At 47.2% G+C, this 19,107-nt stretch overlaps 1 protein-coding gene across 1 annotated transcript in view; it reads right to left on the bottom strand.

Moving 5' to 3' along the window:
- Window positions 1-13,810, bottom strand: part of LOC141190620 (sialidase-3-like) — a 101,398-nt gene extending 87,588 nt beyond the window's left edge. Inside the window, exon 1 of the mRNA XM_073661238.1 lies at window positions 13,515-13,810. The gene's annotated coding sequence lies outside the window, so the exon portion shown is untranslated. The remainder of the gene's footprint in view (window positions 1-13,514) is intronic.
- Between the last annotated feature and the right edge of the window lie 5,297 nt (window positions 13,811-19,107).

The following is a 19,107-nucleotide window of genomic DNA, read 5'->3' as shown; positions in this document are numbered from 1 at the left end:
TTGTAGGCCTCATTCTGTTTTCGGTAAACAATAGAACTATGTGCTTTACCAAAAAGCTCTATCTTGGTCTCATCTGTTTACAAGATGCTTTCGCACAAGGATTTTGGTATACTCGCGTACATTTTGGCAAACTGCAGTCTAGCTTTTTTATGTCTCTGTGTCAGCAGTGGGGTCCTCCTGGGTCTACTGCCATAGCGTTTCATTTCATTCACATGTGAACTGGTAGTTCGCACTGACACTGATGCACCCTGAGAACACAGGACAGATTGAATTTCTTTGTAACTTTGGGGCTGCTTATCCACCATCCGGACTATCCTGCGTTGTAACCTTTCATCAATTTTTCTCTGCTGTCCACGTCCAGGGAGATTAACTACAGTGCCATGGGTTGTAAACTTCTTGATGATGTTGGGCACCATGGACAAAGGAACATCAAGATCTCTGGAGATGGACTTGTAACCTTGAGATTGTTGATATTTTTCAACAATTTTGGTTCTCAAGTCCTCAGACAGTTCTCTTCTCCTCTTTCTGTTCTCCATGCTTAGTGTGGCACACACAGACACACAATGCAAAGATTGAGGAAACTTCTTTTTTATCTGGTTTCAGCTGTGATTTTCACATTGCTCACACCTGTTACTTGTCACAGGTGAGTGTGAACGAGCATCACATGCTGGAAACAAAGTTGTTTACTCGCAATTTTGGAAAGGTGCCAACAATTTTGTCAGGCCCACGTTTGTGGTTTTGTGTGAAATTATGTCCAATTTGCCTTTTTTTCTCTGTTTCTTTTGTGTTGTTCCAATACACACAAAGGAAATAAACATGTGTATAAGAAAACCTGTGTAATTGCAATAATTTTCTGGGAGAAATACTTCATTTTTGGAACAATATCTTATCTATTATCTATGATCTATCTATCTATTATCTATCTATTATCTATCTATCTATCATCTATCTATTATATATCATCTATCATCTATTATTTATCATCTATTATCTATCTATCATCTATCTATTATCTATCTATCATCTATCTATCATCTATCTATCATCTATCTATTATCTATCTATTAGCTATCTATTATCTATCTATTATTTATCATCTATCTATTATCTATCATCTATCTATTATCTATCTATTATTTATCATCTATCTATTATCTATCTATTATCTATCATCTATCTATTATCTATCTATTATCTATTATCTATCTATTATCTATCATCTATCTATTATCTATCTATTATCTATCATCTATCTATAATCTATTATCTATCTATTATCTATCATCTATCTATCTATCTATCATCTATCTATCATCTATCTATAATCTATTATCTATCTATTATCTATCTATTATCTATCTATTAGCTATCTATTATCTCTCTATTATCTATTATTTATCATCTATCTATTATCTATCATCTATCTATTATCTATCTATTATTTATCATCTATCTATTATATATCTATTATCTATTATCTATCTATTATCTATCTATTATCTATCATCTATCTATTATCTATCTATCTATCATCTATCTATTATCTATCATCTATCTATTATCTATTATCTATCTATTATCTATCATCTATCTATTATCTATCTATTATCTATCTATCTATCATCTATCTATTATCTATCTATCTATTATCTATCTATCATCTATCTATTATCTATCATCTATCTATTATCTATCTATTATCTATCATCTATCTATCATCTATCTATTATCTATCTATTAGCTATCTATTATCTATCTATTATTTATCATCTATCTATTATCTATCATCTATCTATTATCTATCTATTATTTATCATCTATCTATTATCTATCATCTATCTATCATCTATCTATTATCTATCTATTATCTATCATCTATCTATTATCTATCTATCTATCACCTATCATCTATCTATCATCTATCTATTATCTATCATCTATCTATCATCTATTATCTATCATCTATCTATTATCTATCTATCTATTATCTATCATCTATCTATTATCTATCTATCTATCATCTATTTATTATCTCTCTATTATCTATCTATCTATTATCTATCTATCATCTATTATCTATTATCTATCATCTATCTATTATCTATCTATCTATCTATCATCTATTTATTATCTCTCTATTATCTATCTATCTATTATCTATCTATCATCTATCTATTATCTACCATCTATTATCTATCTATTATCTATCATCTATCTATTATCTATCTATCTATTATCTATCATCTATCTATTATCTATCTATCTATCTATCTATCATCTATTTATTATCTCTCTATTATCTATCTATCTATTATCTATCTATCTATCTATCTATCATCTATTATCTATCATCTATCTATTATCTATCTATCTATATATCATCTATTTATTATCTCTCTATTATCTATCTATCTATTATCTATCTATCATCTATCTATCATCTATCTATTATCTATCTATCTATCTATTATCTATCATCTATTATATACAGTGCCTACAAGTAGTATTCAACCCCCTGCAGATTTAGCTGGTTGACACATGCGGAATTAACTTGGCATTGTGACATTTGTACTGTAGATCAGCCTGGAAGTGGGAAATGCACTGCAGCAAATTTTGTTTTTGTTTTTGTTTTTTGTTTTTTTTAAAAACTTTAAAAGTTAATTCAGAGTGTCATTTATTATTCAACCCCTCAAACCACAAGAATTATGTTTGGTCCCCCTAAAGTATTAAGATGTAGTTCAGGCACCAAGAATAATGAGCTTCACATGTGTGGATTAAAGATCTCTTTTGCCAGCCTTTTCTGACTATTTAAGACCCTCCCCAAACTTGTGAACAGCACTCAGACATGGTCAACATGGGAAAGACAAAGGAGCATTCCAAGGCCATCAGAGACAAGATCGTGGAGGGTCACAAGGCTGGCAAGGGGTACAAAACCCTTTCCAAGGAGTTGGGCCTACCTGTCTCCACTGTTGGGAGCATCATCCGTAAGTGGAAGGCTTATGGAACTACTGTTAGCCTTCCACGGCCTGGACAGCCTTTGAAAGTGTCCTCCCGTGCCTAGGCCAGGCTTGTCCGAAGAGTCAAGGCTAACCCAAGGACAACAAGGAAGGAGCTCCGGGAAGATCTCATGGCAGTGGGGACATTGGTTTCAGTCAATACCATAAGTAACGTACTCCACCGCAATGGTCTCCGTTCCAGACGAGCCTGTATGGTACCTTTACTTTCAAAGCGTCATGTCAAGGCTCGTCTACAGTTTGCTCATGATCACTTGGAGGACTCTGAGACAGACTGGTTCAAGGTTCTATGGTCTGATGAGACCAAGATCGAGATCTTTGGTGCCAACCACACACGTGACGTTTGGAGACTGGATGGCACTGCATACGACCCCAAGAATACCATCCCTACAGTCAAGCATGGTGGTGGCAGCATCATGCTGTGGGGCTGTTTCTCAGCCAAGGGGCCTGGCCATCTGGTCCGCATCCATGGGAAGATGGATAGCACGGCCTACCTGGAGATTTTGGCCAAGAACCTCCGCTCCTCCATCAAGGATCTTAAGATGGGTCGTAATTTCATCTTCCAACAAGACAACGACCCAAAGCACACAGCCAAGAAAACCAAGGCCTGGTTCAATAGGGAAAAAGTCAAGGTGTTGGAGTGGCCTAGTCAGTCTCCTGACCTTAACCCAATTGAAAACTTGTGGAAGGAGCTCAAGAATAAAGTCCACATGAGACACCCAAAGAACCTAGATAACTTGGAGAAGATCTGCATGGAGGAGTGGGCCAAGATAACTCCGCAGACCTGTGCCGGCCTGATCAAGTCTTATAAAAGACGATTATTAGCTGTAATTGCAAACCAGGGTTATTCCACAAAATATTAAACATAGGGGTTGTATAATAATTGACCCACACTTTTATGTTTAAAATTTAATAAAATTCAACTGAGCAACATAACTTTTTGGTTTGTAAGATTTATGCTTCTGTTCATAAATCCTACTCTCGTTTGCAGTTTGAAGGCTCTAACTTATTTGCATCTTATCAAACCAGCTAAATCTGCAGGGGGTTGAATACTACTTGTAGGCACTGTATCTATTATCTATCATCTATCTATTATCTATCTATATCTATCATCTATCTATTATCTATCATCTATCTATTATCATCTATTATCTCTCTATTATCTCTCTATTATCTATCATCTATCTATTATCTATCTATTATCATCTATTATCATCTATTATCATCTATTATCTATCTAATATCTATTATCTATCTATTATCTATCATCTATCTATTATCATCTATTATCTATCTAATATCTATCTATTATCTATTATCTATCTATTATCTATCATCTATCTATTATCTATCCTCAAACTACGGCCCGCGGGCCACATGCAGCCCACCGAGGATTCTTATCCGGCCCGCCGGGTGTTTTTGTCGCCGCTGCCTGTCCTGCTTAGCAGACGACAGTTCAATGCCGGTGGGCCCTGTAATCGTGGGCGGAAGGACGAGGCGGCGAGTAAAGGCGATGCGCTGCCACTCTGGAAGACTTGCGGCCCTCCGTATACAGCACAGACGACAACGTCACGCGCCTGTGCCAGAAGTAGACGGAATCGAGCAGGCGCCTAATCAGAGCAGTGGGGTACATAGGAGAGTACTGGTATTTATATATTTTTTTAACGCTGGGTCCTGTCTATCATGCATATTGGGGATATTTACCTGCCTATTGGAGACCTATGCTACATATTGGGTACATTTACCTGCCTATTGGGGACCTATGCTACATATTGGGGATATTTACCTGCCTATTGGGGACCTATGCTACATATTGGGGATATTTACCTGCCTATTGGGGACCTATGCTACATATTGGGGACATTTACCTGCCTATTGGGGACCTATGCTACATATTGGGGATATTTACCTGACTATTGGGGACCTATGCTACATATTGGGTACATTTACCTGCCTATTAGAGACCTATGCTACATATTGGGGATATTTACCTGACTATTGGGGACCTATGCTACATATTGGGGACATTTACCTGCCTATTAGAGACCTATGCTACATATTGGGTACATTTACCTGCCTATTAGAGACCTATGCTACATATTGGGGATATTTACCTGACTATTGGGGACCTATGCTACATATTGGGTACATTTACCTGCCTATTAGAGACCTATGCTACATATTGGGGATATTTACCTGCCTATTGGGGACCTATGCTACATATTGGGGACATTTACCTGCCTATTAGAGACCTATGCTACATATTGGGGACATTTACCTGCCTATTAAAGACCTATGCTACATATTGGGGACATTTACCTGCCTATTAGAGACCTATGCTACATATTGGGGATATTTACCTGCCTATTGGGGACCTATGCTGCCTATTGAGGACATTTACCTGCCTATTGAGGACCCATGCTGCCTATTGGGGACATTTACCTGCCTATTGGGGACCTATGCTGCCTATTGGGGACATTTACCTGCCTATTGGGGACCTATGTTGCCTATTGGGGACATTTACCTGCCTATTGGGGACCTATGCTGCCTATTGGGGACATTTACCTGCCTATTGGGGACCTATGCTGCCTATTGGGGACATTTACCTGCTTATTGGGGACATTTACCTGCCTATTGGGGACATTTACCTGCCTATTGGAGACCTATGCTACATATTGGGTACATTTACCTGCCTATTAGAGACCTATGCTACATATTGGGGATATTTACCTGCCTATTGGGGACCTATGCTGCCTATTGGGGACATTTACCTGCCTATTGGGGACCTATGCTGCCTATTGGGGACATTTACCTGCCTATTGGGGACCTATGTTGCCTATTGGGGACATTTACCTGCCTATTGAGGACCTATTCTGCCTATTGGGGACATTTACCTGCCTATTGAGGACCTATGCTGCCTATTGGGGATATTTACCTACCTATTGGGGACCTAAGCTGCCTATTGGGGACCTATGCTGTCTATTGGGGACATTTACCTGCTTATTGGGGACCTATGCTGCCTATTGGGGACATTTACCTGCTTATTGGGGACATTTACCTGCCTATTGGGGACCTATGCTGCCTATTGGGGACATTTACCTGCCTATTGGGGACCTATGTTGCCTATTGGGGACATTTACCTGCCTATTGGGGACCTATGCTGCCTATTGGGGAGATTTACCTGCCTATTGGGGACATTTACATGCCTATTGGGGACCCATGCTGCCTATTGGGGACATTTACCTGCCTATTGGGGACCTATGTTGCCTATTGGGGACATTTACCTGCCTATTGGGGACCTATGCTGCCTATTGGGGAGATTTACCTGCCTATTGGGGACCTATGCTGCCTATTGGGGAGATTTACCTGCCTATTGGGGACCTATGCTGCCTATTGGGGAGATTTACCTGCCTATTGGGGACCTATGCTGCCTATCGGGGAGATTTACCTGCCTAATGGGGACATTTACCTGCCTATTGGGGACATTTACCTGCCTATTGGAGACCTATGCTACATATTGGGTACATTTACCTGCCTATTAGAGACCTATGCTACATATTGGGGATATTTACCTGCCTATTGGGGACCTATGCTGCCTATTGGGGACATTTACCTGCCTATTGGGGACCTATGCTGCCTATTGGGGAGATTTACCTGCCTAATGGGGACCTATGCTGCCTATTGGGGAGATTTACCTGCCTATTGGGGACCTATGCTGCCTATTGGGGACCTATGCTGCCTATTGGGGACATTTACCTGCCTATTGGGGACCTATGCTACATATTGGGTACATTTACCTGCCTATTGGGGACCTATGCTACATATTGGGGATATTTACCTGCCTATTGGGGACCTATGCTACATATTGGGGACATTTACCTGCCTATTAGAGACCTATGCTACATATTGGGGATATTTACCTGCCTATTGGGGACCTATGCTACATATTGGGTACATTTACCTGCCTATTAGAGACCTATGCTACATATTGGGGATATTTACCTGCCTATTGGGGACCTATGCTACATATTGGGTACATTTACCTGCCTATTAGAGACCTATGCTACATATTGGGGATATTTACCTGCCTATTGGGGACCTATGCTACATATTGGGGACATTTACCTGCCTATTAGAGACCTATGCTACATATTGGGGATATTTACCTGCCTATTGGGGACCTATGCTACATATTGGGGACATTTACCTGCCTATTGGGGACCTATGCTGCCTATTGAGGACATTTACCTGCCTATTAGAGACCTATGCTGCCTATTGGGTACATTTACCTGCCTATTGGGGACCTATGCTGCCTATTAAGGACATTTACCTGCCTATTGAGGACCCATGCTGCCTATTGGGGACATTTACCTGCCTATTGGGGACCTATGCTGCCTATTGAGGACATTTACCTGCTTATTGGGGACATTTACCTGCCTATTGGGGACATTTACCTGCCTATTGGGGACCTATGCTGCCTATTGGGGAGATTTACCTGCCTATTGGGGACATTTACATGCCTATTGGGGACCCATGCTGCCTATTGGGGACATTTACCTGCCTATTGGGGACCTATGCTGCCTATTGGGGAGATTTACCTGCCTATTGGGGACCTATGCTGCCTATTGGGGAGATTTACCTGCCTAATGGGGACCTATGCTGCCTATTGGGGAGATTTACCTGCCTATTGGGGAGATTTACCTGCCTATTGGGGACCTATGCTACATATTGGGGATATTTACCTGCCTATTGGGGACCTATGCTACATATTGGGGACATTTACCTGCCTATTAGAGACCTATGCTACATATTGGGGATATTTACCTGCCTATTGGGGACCTATGCTACATATTGGGGACATTTACCTGCCTATTAGAGACCTATGCTGCCTATTGGGTACATTTACCTGCCTATTGGGGACCTATGCTGCCTATTGAGGACATTTACCTGCCTATTGAGGACCCATGCTGCCTATTGGGGACATTTACCTGCCTATTGGGGACCTATGCTGCCTATTGGGGACATTTACCTGCCTATTGGGGACCTATGTTGCCTATTGGGGACATTTACCTGCCTATTGGGGACCTATGCTGCCTATTGGGGACATTTACCTGCCTATTGGGGACCTATGCTGCCTATTGAGGACATTTACCTGCTTATTGGGGACATTTACCTGCCTATTGGGGACATTTACCTGCCTATTGGAGACCTATGCTACATATTGGGTACATTTACCTGCCTATTAGAGACCTATGCTACATATTGGGGATATTTACCTGCCTATTGGGGACCTATGCTGCCTATTGGGGACATTTACCTGCCTATTGGGGACCTATGCTGCCTATTGGGGACATTTACCTGCCTATTGGGGACCTATGTTGCCTATTGGGGACATTTACCTGCCTATTGAGGACCTATGCTGCCTATTGGGGACATTTACCTGCCTATTGAGGACCTATGCTGCCTATTGGGGACCTATGCTGTCTATTGGGGACATTTACCTGCTTATTGGGGACCTATGCTGCCTATTGGGGACATTTACCTGCTTATTGGGGACATTTACCTGCCTATTGGGGACCTATGCTGCCTATTGGGGACATTTACCTGCCTATTGGGGACCTATGTTGCCTATTGGGGACATTTACCTGCCTATTGGGGACCTATGCTGCCTATTGGGGAGATTTACCTGCCTATTGGGGACATTTACATGCCTATTGGGGACCCATGCTGCCTATTGGGGACATTTACCTGCCTATTGGGGACCTATGTTGCCTATTGGGGACATTTACCTGCCTATTGGGGACCTATGCTGCCTATTGGGAAGATTTACCTGCCTATTGGGGACCTATGCTGCCTATTGGGGAGATTTACCTGCCTATTGGGGACCTATGCTGCCTATTGGGGAGATTTACCTGCCTATTGGGGACCTATGCTGCCTATTGGGGAGATTTACCTGCCTAATGGGGACCTATGCTGCCTATTGGGGAGATTTACCTGCCTATTGGGGAGATTTACCTGCCTAATGGGGACCTATGCTGCCTATTGGGGAGATTTACCTGCCTATTGGGGACCTATGCTGCCTATTGGGGACATTTACCTGCCTATTGGGGACCTATGCTGCCTATTGGGGACATTTACCTGCCTAATGAGGACCTATGCTGCCTATTGGGGAGATTTACCTGCCTAATGGGGACCTATGCTGCCTATTGGGGAGATTTACATGCCTATTGGGGACCTATGCTGCCTATTGGGGAGATTTACCTGCCTATTGGGGACCTATGCTGCCTATTGGGGACCGATGCTGCCTATTGGGGACATTTACCTGCCTAATGGGGACCTATGCTGCCTATTGGGGACATTTACCTGCCTAATGGGGACCTATGCTGCCTATTGGGGAGATTTACCTGCCTATTGGGGACCTATGCTGCCTATTGGGGAGATTTACCTGCCTATTGGGGACCTATGCTGCCTATTGGGGACCGATGCTGCCTATTGGGGACATTTACCTGCCTAATGGGGACCTATGCTGCCTATTGGGGACATTTACCTGCCTATTGGGGACCTATGCTGCCTATTGGGGACATTTACCTGCCTATTGGGGACATTTACCTGCCTATTGGGGACATTTACCTGCCTATTGGGGACCTATGCTGCCTATTGGGGACATTTACCTGCCTAATGAGGACCTATGCTGCCTATTGGGGAGATTTACCTGCCTAATGGGGACCTATGCTGCCTATTGGGGAGATTTACCTGCCTATTGGGGACCTATGCTGCCTATTGGGGAGATTTACCTGCCTATTGGGGACCTATGCTGCCTATTGGGGACCGATGCTGCCTATTGGGAACATTTACCTGCCTAATGGGGACCTATGCTGCCTATTGGGGACATTTACCTGCCTAATGGGGACCTATGCTGCCTATTGGGGAGATTTACCTGCCTATTGGGGACCTATGCTGCCTATTGGGGACCGATGCTGCCTATTGGGGACATTTACCTGCCTAATGGGGACCTATGCTGCCTATTGGGGACATTTACCTGCCTATTGGGGACCTATGCTGCCTATTGGGGACATTTACCTGCCTATTGTGGACATTTACCTGCCTATTGGGGACATTTACCTGCCTATTGGGGACATTTACCTGCCTATTGGGGACCTATGCTGCCTATTGGGGACATTTACCTGCCTATTGAGGACCTATGCTGCCTATTGGGGACATTTACCTGCCTATTGAAATACCGGTAAGTTTCTTGATTTAACTTTACTTGTTCTTCATTTTAAATATTGTATTTGTTCCCGTTTTGTTTTTTTAACTTAAAAATAAGATATGTGCAGGGTGCAGAGGAATTTGTTCATAGTTTTTTTTTTAAAACTATATTCCGGCCCTCCAATGGTCTGAGGGACCGTGAACTGGCCCCCTGTTTAAAAAGTTTGAGGACCCCTGATCTATCTATCATCTATCTGTCCACCCATATTGATGCTGCTTCTTTCCCTTTAAGGCTCGGTATCTGGCTCATTAGGACATGGGGGAGGTGATACAATGTGATTACTTCATGTTCTGTTGTAGATACAGATATTTCCTTCCTTATGTTTAATGTAGCAGGAAGATAAATGTGTCGGCGCTGTGTGCGGGGAGCCGTGTGCCAGGATCATACCCGTCATATAATAAGCAGAGTCCAGGGCCGGCGGTGGATAGTGCGAGGGCCGTTTGCCCATTTATGGTTCCCGGGCTGCAAATTATCAATATAGTCACTAAAAAAAAGGGGGAAAACGGGGGTGGGGAGGGGGGGGTCCGCACATGATCGAAACTTGTACATACATGAAAGGGTTAAATAAGAACCTGGACACAAGGAAAAGGGGCACAAATCTGAAGATCAGAGAAAACGTCAGAATATATTCGGTGAAGGAGTAGTAGATGCTTGGAGCAAACTTTCAGCAGATGTGGTTGGAAAATCATCACATATCAAGACGTGTCTTGTCTGGGGTCATATTTAGGGGGGGCTGCTCAGGTGGTCTATATTTAGGGATCAGGTTTGGAATTCGTTTATGGGTCAGGTCTGGTGTCTGTATTGTTTTGGGGGTCTGCACGAGGATCTGTATTAGTTTGGGTGGTCTTATCTTGAATCTGTAGTTTAGGAGCTTTAGTCTGGTGTTTGTATTTGTTCAGGGGCCTGGTCTGGGGTCTTTATTAGTTTATGGGGTCTTGCCTGGCATTTGTATTATTTAGGGGGTTTGGTTTGGGTTCTGCATTAGTTTAACAGGTCTGATGTAGAATCAGTATTAGTTTAAGGGTTGTGGTCTGGGGTCCATATTGATTTAGCAGGCTGAGGGATTGTCTGTATTTCTTTAAAAGGTTAGATCTGGGGGCTGTATCAATTTAGGGGGTCTTGTCGGGGGTCTATATTTGCTTAGGGAGTCAGGGAGCCGTATTTATTGACGGGAACTTGCCTGGCATCTGTATTATTTAGGGAGGATGGTCTGGGGTCTATATTGATTTTCAGGTCTGGTCTGGGGTCCTTATTAGTTTGGGGGCCGGGTCTGAGGTCTATTTTGATTTAGCAGATCTTCTATTTATATTTGTTTCGGGGTCTGGTGGGGCGTCTGGACTGGGATCTCTAGTTGTTTAGGGGGGCTGGTCTGGAGTCTCTAGTTGTTTTGGGGGTCTGGTCTTGGATCTCTAGTTGTTTTGGGCGTCTGGTCTGGGATCTCTGGTTGTGGAGGAGGGCTGGTCTGGGGTCTCTAGTTGTTTTGTGGGTCTGATCAGGGGTCTCTGGTTGTGGAGGAGGGCTGGTCTGGGGTCTCTACTTGTTTTGGTGGTCTGGGGTCTCTAGTTGTTTTGGGGGTCTGGTCAGGGTCTCTAGTTGTTGAGGGGGGCTGGTTTGCGATCTGTATTGATTTTCAGGTCTGGGGTCCTTATTAGTTTGGGGGCCTGGTCTAGGGTCTATTTTGATTTAGCAGATCTTGTATCTATATTTGTTTTGGGGTCTGGTCAGGCGTCTGGTCTGAGGTCTCTAGTTGTTGAGGGGGGCTAGTCTGGGGTCTCTAGTTGTTTTGGGAATCTTGTCTGGGATCTCTAGTTGTTTAGGGGGGCTGGTCTGGGATCTCTAGTTGTTTAGGGGGGCTGGTCTCGGATCTCTAGTTGTTTTGGGGGTAGGGTCTGGGATCTCTAGTTGTTTAGGGGGTCTGGTCTGGGGTCTCTAGTTGTTTTGCGGGTATGGGGTCCCTAGTTGTTGAGAGGGGCTGGTCAGGGGTCTCTAGTTGTTGAGGGGGGCTGGTCAGGGGTCTCTAGTTGTTTTGGGGGTCTGGTCAGGGATCTCTAGTTATTTAGGGGGGCGGGTCTGGGGTCCCTAGTTGTTTTGGGGGTCTGGTCAGGGATCTCTAGTTGTTGAGGGGGGCTGGTCAGGGATCTCTAGTTGTTTAGGGGGGCTGGTCAGGTATCTCTGGTTATTTAGGGGGGCTGGTCTGGGATCTCTGGATGTTGAGGGGGTCTGGTCTGGGGTTTCTAGTTATTTAGGGGGTCTGGTCTGGGATCTCTAGTTGTTTTGGGGGTCTGGTCTGGGGTCTCTAGTTGTTTTGGGGGTCTGGTCTGGGGTCTCTAGTTATTTAGGGGGGCTGGTCTGGGGTCCCTAGTTGTTTTGGGGGTCTGGTCAGGGATCTCTAGTTGTTGAGGGGGGCTGGTCAGGGATCTCTAGTTATTTAGGGGGGCTGGTCTGGGGTCCCTAGTTGTTTTGGGGGTCTGGTCAGGGATCTCTAGTTATTTAGGGGAGCTGGTCTGGGGTCTCTAGTTGTTGAGGGGGTCTGGTCAGGGATCTCTAGTTGTTTAGGGGGGCTGGTCTGGGACCTCTAGTTGTTTAGGGGGTCTGGTCAGGGATCTATAGTTGTTTAGCGGGCTGGTCTGGGGTCTCTAGTTGTTGAGAGGGGCTGGTCTGGGGTCTGTATTGATTTTGGGGTCTGGTCTGGGGTCCTTATTAGTTTGGGGGCGGGTCTAGGGTCTATTTTGATATAGCAGATCTTGTATCTATATTTGTTTTGGGGGTCTGTATAGATTTTGGGGTCCTGAGTACATTTGTACGTGTGGCAGGTTGGATGCTTTATCTTATGCACATGGATGAGGCAAAAAACCAAACCTTTGACTCTTTGGCCCTGAGGTGACAGCAGGACTGGCAGCTCCTGGTTCCATGGCATTCTGCGACCTGTAGTTCCCCTCTCCCTCGCACCTCTCTCCACATGTTTCTGTGTCTCGCTGATCTCCTGGGATCGTCCAAAGCGGTCGCTTATCTCCGGGGATTAGCAGCAGCGGTGCCGGGGCCTCCACTACAGGGGGAGTTCTCCCCCCCCCCCCCCCGACCCTAATTTGTAGACACGATCCAGGATTCGGATCCCCCCGTCTCTGTGACTGGTAGCTATCATGACGCCTTTCTCCATATTTGTGACTACAGAGACCCCCGATATCATCAAGTCATGTGGGCGACAGAAGGGATAACGGTGATGAACCTACCGGGGCCGCTGTCCTGGAAGTGTCCGCAGCTGGTGGCAGAACCGGAGTCAGCGGGGCTGTCCTGGTCCGGAGATGACAGCGGCAGATGTGACCGGGGAGGCTGAGGAGGATGAGGAGCCTCTGCTGGAGGAAGGGAAACTCCCAAAACTTCCCACTGTTACTACTGGCTGCAGCGTGCGAGGAGGGGCGCAGCCAAACACTGCTGTGTACTGTGCACCCCCTGTACTGGACCAGACCTCCCCCTGTACTGTGCACCCCCCTGTACTGGACCAGACCTCCCTCTGTACTGTGCAACCCCCCTGTACTGTGCACCCCCCTGTACTGGACCAGACCTCCCCCTGTACTGGACCAGACCTCCCCCTGTACAGGACCAGACCTCCTCCTCAACTGTGCACCTCCCTGTACTGGACCAGACCTCCCCCTGTACTGGACCAGACCTCCTCCTGTACTGTGCACCCCCCTGTACTGGACCAGACCTCCATCTGTACTGTGCACCCCCCTATATTGGACCAGACCTCCTCCTGTACTGTGCACCCCCTGTACTGGACCAGACCTCCACCTGTACTGGACCAGACCTTCTCCTGAACTGTGCACCCCCCTGTACTGGACCAGACCTCCCTCTGTACTGTGCACCCCCCTGTACTGGACCAGACCTCCTTCTGTACTGTGCACCCCCCTGTACTGGACCAGAACTCCTCCTGTACTGTGCACCCCCCTGTACTGGACCAGATCTCCCTCTGTACTGGACCAGACCTCCTCCTGAACTGTGCACCCCCCTGTACTGGACCAGACCTCCCTCTGTACTGTGCACCCCCCTGTACTGGACCAGACCTCCCTCTGTACTGTGCACCCCCCTGTACTGGACCAGACCTCCTCCTGTACTGTGCACCCCCTGTACTGGACCAGACCTCCTCCTGTACTGTGCACCCCCCTGTACTGGACCAGACCTCCTCCTGTACTGTGCACCCCCCTGTACTGTGCACCCCGCTGTACTGGACCAGACCTCCCCCTGTACTGTGCACCCCCCTGTACTGGGCCAGACCTCCTCTTGTACTGTGCACCCCCCTGTACTGTGCACCCCCCTGTACTGGACCAGACCTCCCCCTGTACTGGACAAGACCTTCTCCTGTACTGTGCACCCCCCTGTACTGGACCAGACCTCCCCCTGTACTGTGCACCCCCTTGTACTGGATCAGACCTCCTCCTGTACTGTGCACCCCACTGTACTGGACCAGACCTCCCCCTGTACTGTGCACCCCCCTGTACTGGACCAGACCTCCTCCTGTACTATGCACCCCCCTGTACTGTGCACCCCCTGTACTGGACCAGACCTCCTCCTGTACTGTGCAACCCCCTGTACTGGACCAGACCTTCTCCTGTACTGTGCACCCCCCTGTACTGGACCAGACCTCCCCCTGTACTGGACCAGACCTCCTCCTGAACTGTGCACCCCCTGTACTGGACCAGACCGCCTCCTGTACTGTGCACCCCCTGTACTGGACCAGACCTCCCCCTGTACTGTACACCCCCTGTACTGGACCAGACCTCCCCCTGTACTGGACCAGACCTCCCCCTGTACTGTGCACCCCCCTGTACTGGACCAGACCTCCTCCTGTACTGTGCACCCCGCTGTACTGGACCAGACCTCCTCCTGTACTGTGCACCCCCCTGTACTGTGCACCCCCTGTACTGGACCAGACCTCCTCCTGACTGTGCACCCCCCTGTACTGGACCAGACCTCCCCATGTACTGGACCAGACCTCCTCCTGTACTGTGCACCCCCCTGTACTGTGCACCCCCTGTACTGGACCAGACCTCCTCCTGTACTGTGCACCCCCCTGTACTGTGCACCCCCTGTACTGGACCAGACCTCCTCCTGACTGTGCACCCCCCTGTACTGGACCAGACCTCCCCATGTACTGGACCAGACCTCCTCCTGTACTGTGCACCCCCCTGTACTGTGCACCCCCCTGTACTGGACCAGACCTCCCCATGTACTGTGCACCCCCCATACTGGACCAGACCTCCCCCTGTACTGTGCACCCCCTGTACTGGATCACACCCCCTCTTGTACTGTGCACCCCTCCTGTACTGGACCAGACCTCTTCCTGTACTGTGCACCCCCTGTACTCAACCAGACCTCCCTCTGTACTGTGCACCCCACTCTACTGTGCACCCCACTCTACTGTGCACCCCTCTGTACCGTGCACCCCCCTGTACTGGACCAGACCTCACACTGTACTGGACCAGACCCCCCCCTGTACTGTGCACCCCCCTGTACTGTGCACCCCACTCTACTGTGCACCCCTCTGTACCGTGCACCCCCCTGTACTGGACCAGACCTCACACTGTACTGGACCAGATGTCCCCCTGTATTGTGCACCCCCCTGTACTGGACCAGACCTCCTCCTATACTGTGCACCCCCCTGTACTGGACCAGACCTCCCCCTATACTGTGCACCCCCCTGTACTGGACCAGACCTCCCCCTATACTGTGCACCCCCCTGTACTGGACCAGACCTCCTCCTGTACTGTGCACCCCCTTGTACAGGACCAGACCTCCCCCCTGTACTGTGCACCCCCCATACTGGACCAGACCTCCCCCTGTACTGTGCACCCCCTGTACTGGACCACACCCCCTCTTGTACTGTGCACCCCTCCTGTACTGGACCAGACCTCCTCCTGTACTGTGCACCCCCTGTACTGTGAACAGAGGAGCGTAGAGGGGACACAGGAGTTTGGAGGGCAACAGAGAAGTCTGGAGGGGAACCTAGGAGCGTGGACAATAACAGAGGAGCGTGGACAATAACAGAGGAGTGCGGAGGGGAACAGAGGAGTGCGGAGGGGAACAGAGGAGTGCGGAGGGGAACAGAGGAGTGCGGAGGGGAACAGAGGAGTGCGGAGGGGAACAGAGGAGAGCGGAGGGGAACAGAGGAGTGTGGAGGGGAACAAGGAGCGCGGAGGGCAACAGAGAAGCACGGAGTGTAACTGAGGAGTCTGGAGGGGAACAGAGGAGCGTGGAGCGGAACAGAGGAGCGTGGAGGGGAACTGGGGAGCCTGGAGGGGAGCAGAGGAGTCTGGAGGGGAACGAAGGAGTCTGGAGGGGACAGAGGAGTCTCGAGGGGAACAGAGGAGCACGGAGGGAAACAGAGGAGCGCAGAGGGGAATGGAGGAGTCTGGAGGGGGACAGAGGAGTCTGGAGGGGGACAGAGGAGTCTGGAGGGGAACAGAGGAGTCTGGAGGGGAACAGAGGAGTCTAGAGGCGAACAGAGGGGTCTGGAATAGAACAGAGGAGTCTGGAGGGAACAGAGGGTTCTGGAATAGAACAGATGAGTGTGGAAGGGGACAGAGGAATCGAGGGAACAAAGGAGTGTGGAAGGGAACAGAGGAATCTGGAGGGAGCAGAGGAGTGTGGAGGAGAACAGAGGAGTCTGGAGAGGAACAGAGGATTCTGAAAGGGGAACAGATGATTCTGAAAGGGGAACAGAGGATTCTGCAGGAGAACAGGAGTTTCGAGGGGAACAGAGGAGTGTTGAGGGGAACAGAGGAGTATCGAGGGGACACAGGAGTTTGGACGGAAACACAGGAGTCTGGACGGGAACACAGGAGACTGGAAGGGAACTGTCACAGGTGTGTCAGATGTAACAGACAGTCACTCTGCATCTGGCTGCAGAAGGTCACTGCGTTTGGCAGACGCCTTCTTAATCCTCACTTTTGGACTCAGCGGCAACCTCCCTTCTGCTCTGATTGACACACCCTGGTCTGGGTGTCTATTAACTCTCAGTCTGCGTCAGAGAATCGCTGGTGATATTCTCATTTTCCCTTGTCAAGGCTTGGAGCTATAGCAGTCGGCTAACTTCCTCTCTGGTGCCCTTGGAGGACGTTTGGTGTTATCTCTCTGGTGTTTGCTAAAGCGAAGTTTTCCCCCTTTGTTTGTCTCCATTGTTGTCTTTAGTTTATAGTGGGGACTGACCAGTGCTCACCCCCTCCCTATCTAGGGCCTAGCTCTAGGGATATACAGGGTTTAGGTTTCCTGTTTGGCGATTGATGTGGAACCAATATAGGGATGGTAGGGGAGGCAGGGTGTTATTAGATCAGCCTAGTGGTCTCCACTCCCCCTTTCCCTAGTGCCTGGGCTTCCTTCCCCTCATCCCTTCGTGTTGATCTTAGTCTTTCCCACAGTGTGTGTGACATTATCACGACCTTGCATATATACGAAAAAAAAGAAACTGACACGTGGTTTTTTTTTGTGTATGTGTATTTTTTTTTCTCTGGTGTGGTTGTTTTTTCTTGGTTTATGGATCCCATTGTTGAGCTGTCAGGCCAGCTGCACAGGCTATGTCTGGAGATGACTGACCTCCGCTTTGAAGTTCAGCAGCAGCAACAGCAATAGGAGACTCAATTGACCCTTGGTAGTCTGGAGTTGGATAAGCAAGGGGTGCATTTATCGTCAACCTGCAGTTCCCGGTTTGTCCTGACAGCAGAGGTGGTGCTAGAGAGCAAAACTGAGAACATTTCTGTGTTGACAGTGGAGCTGGAGTCAGCATGGTTGATGCTGAGTTTGTAAGAACTGATGGTCTTGCTTGCTGTAATTTAGCTAAGCCCATTCCCATCTTCGCCATAGACTCAGCGCCACTTGCACAGAGCTCTGACTCAGATTGTACACGGCGTAAAACTGAGGGTGGGGTCAGTTCATTGTGAAATAATCCCTTGCTATGTCCTGGACAATCTTCCCATCCCAATTGTTTTAGGTATTCCCTGGTTGGTGAAACATAATCCGTTGGTGGATTGGCAATCCAGGGAGATCATTGAGTGGGGAGATTACTGCCATGAGAACTCTTTAAACATTTCCCTTTCTACTGTCTCTACAGAGACCTTTCATGCATTTTTGTCTAGTTTTGAGGACGTTTTTTTCTGAGAAGGGGTGTCAGGATTCGCCTCCTCATCGTGCATATGACTGTCCTATTAACCTGACCCCCTGAGCTAAACTACCAAAGTCCAGACTTTATAATCTTTCTGACCCTGAGAGACAAGCCATGAAGGATTTCATTTCGGAAAGTCTGGAGAAGGGACATTTCAGACCCTCATCTTCTCCTGTGGCGGCAGGGTTCTTCTTCGTGAAGAAAAAAGATGGTGGTCTACGTCCCTGTTTAGATATCCGGGATTTAAATCAAATTACCATCCGTGATCCATACCCTCTTACTCTAATTTCAGATTTTTTCAGCCAGGTTTTGGGAGCTAAATTATTCTGCAAGTTGGATTTAAGGAGAGCCTACAACCTGGTTAGAATCAGAGAGGGGGGTGAATGGAAAACAGCATTCAATACCCCTGAGGGGCATTTCGAGAGTCTGGTTATGCCTTTCGGTCTGAACAATGCACCTGCGGTGTTCCAGCATTTCATTAATGATATTTTCCATCATTTGGTGGGGAGGTTTGTGGTGGTCTATCTGGATGATATCTTGGTTTACGCACCTGATTTTGAGAAAAATTGGGGGCATGTTAGACAGGTGCTTCAGATATTAAGGGATAACAAACTATATGCCAAACTAGAAAAGTGTGTTTTCGCCGTCCAGGAGGTGCAGTTTTTTGGGGT

Source organism: Phyllobates terribilis, unplaced genomic scaffold (genome assembly GCF_046119375.1).
Source record: "Phyllobates terribilis strain yellow unplaced genomic scaffold, ASM4611937v1 Scaffold_2__4_contigs__length_985480577, whole genome shotgun sequence".
Lineage (NCBI taxonomy): Eukaryota > Metazoa > Chordata > Amphibia > Anura > Dendrobatidae > Phyllobates > Phyllobates terribilis.
The sequence above is the reverse complement of the archived record's forward strand: the minus strand, read 5'-3'. Positions and strand labels throughout refer to the sequence as shown.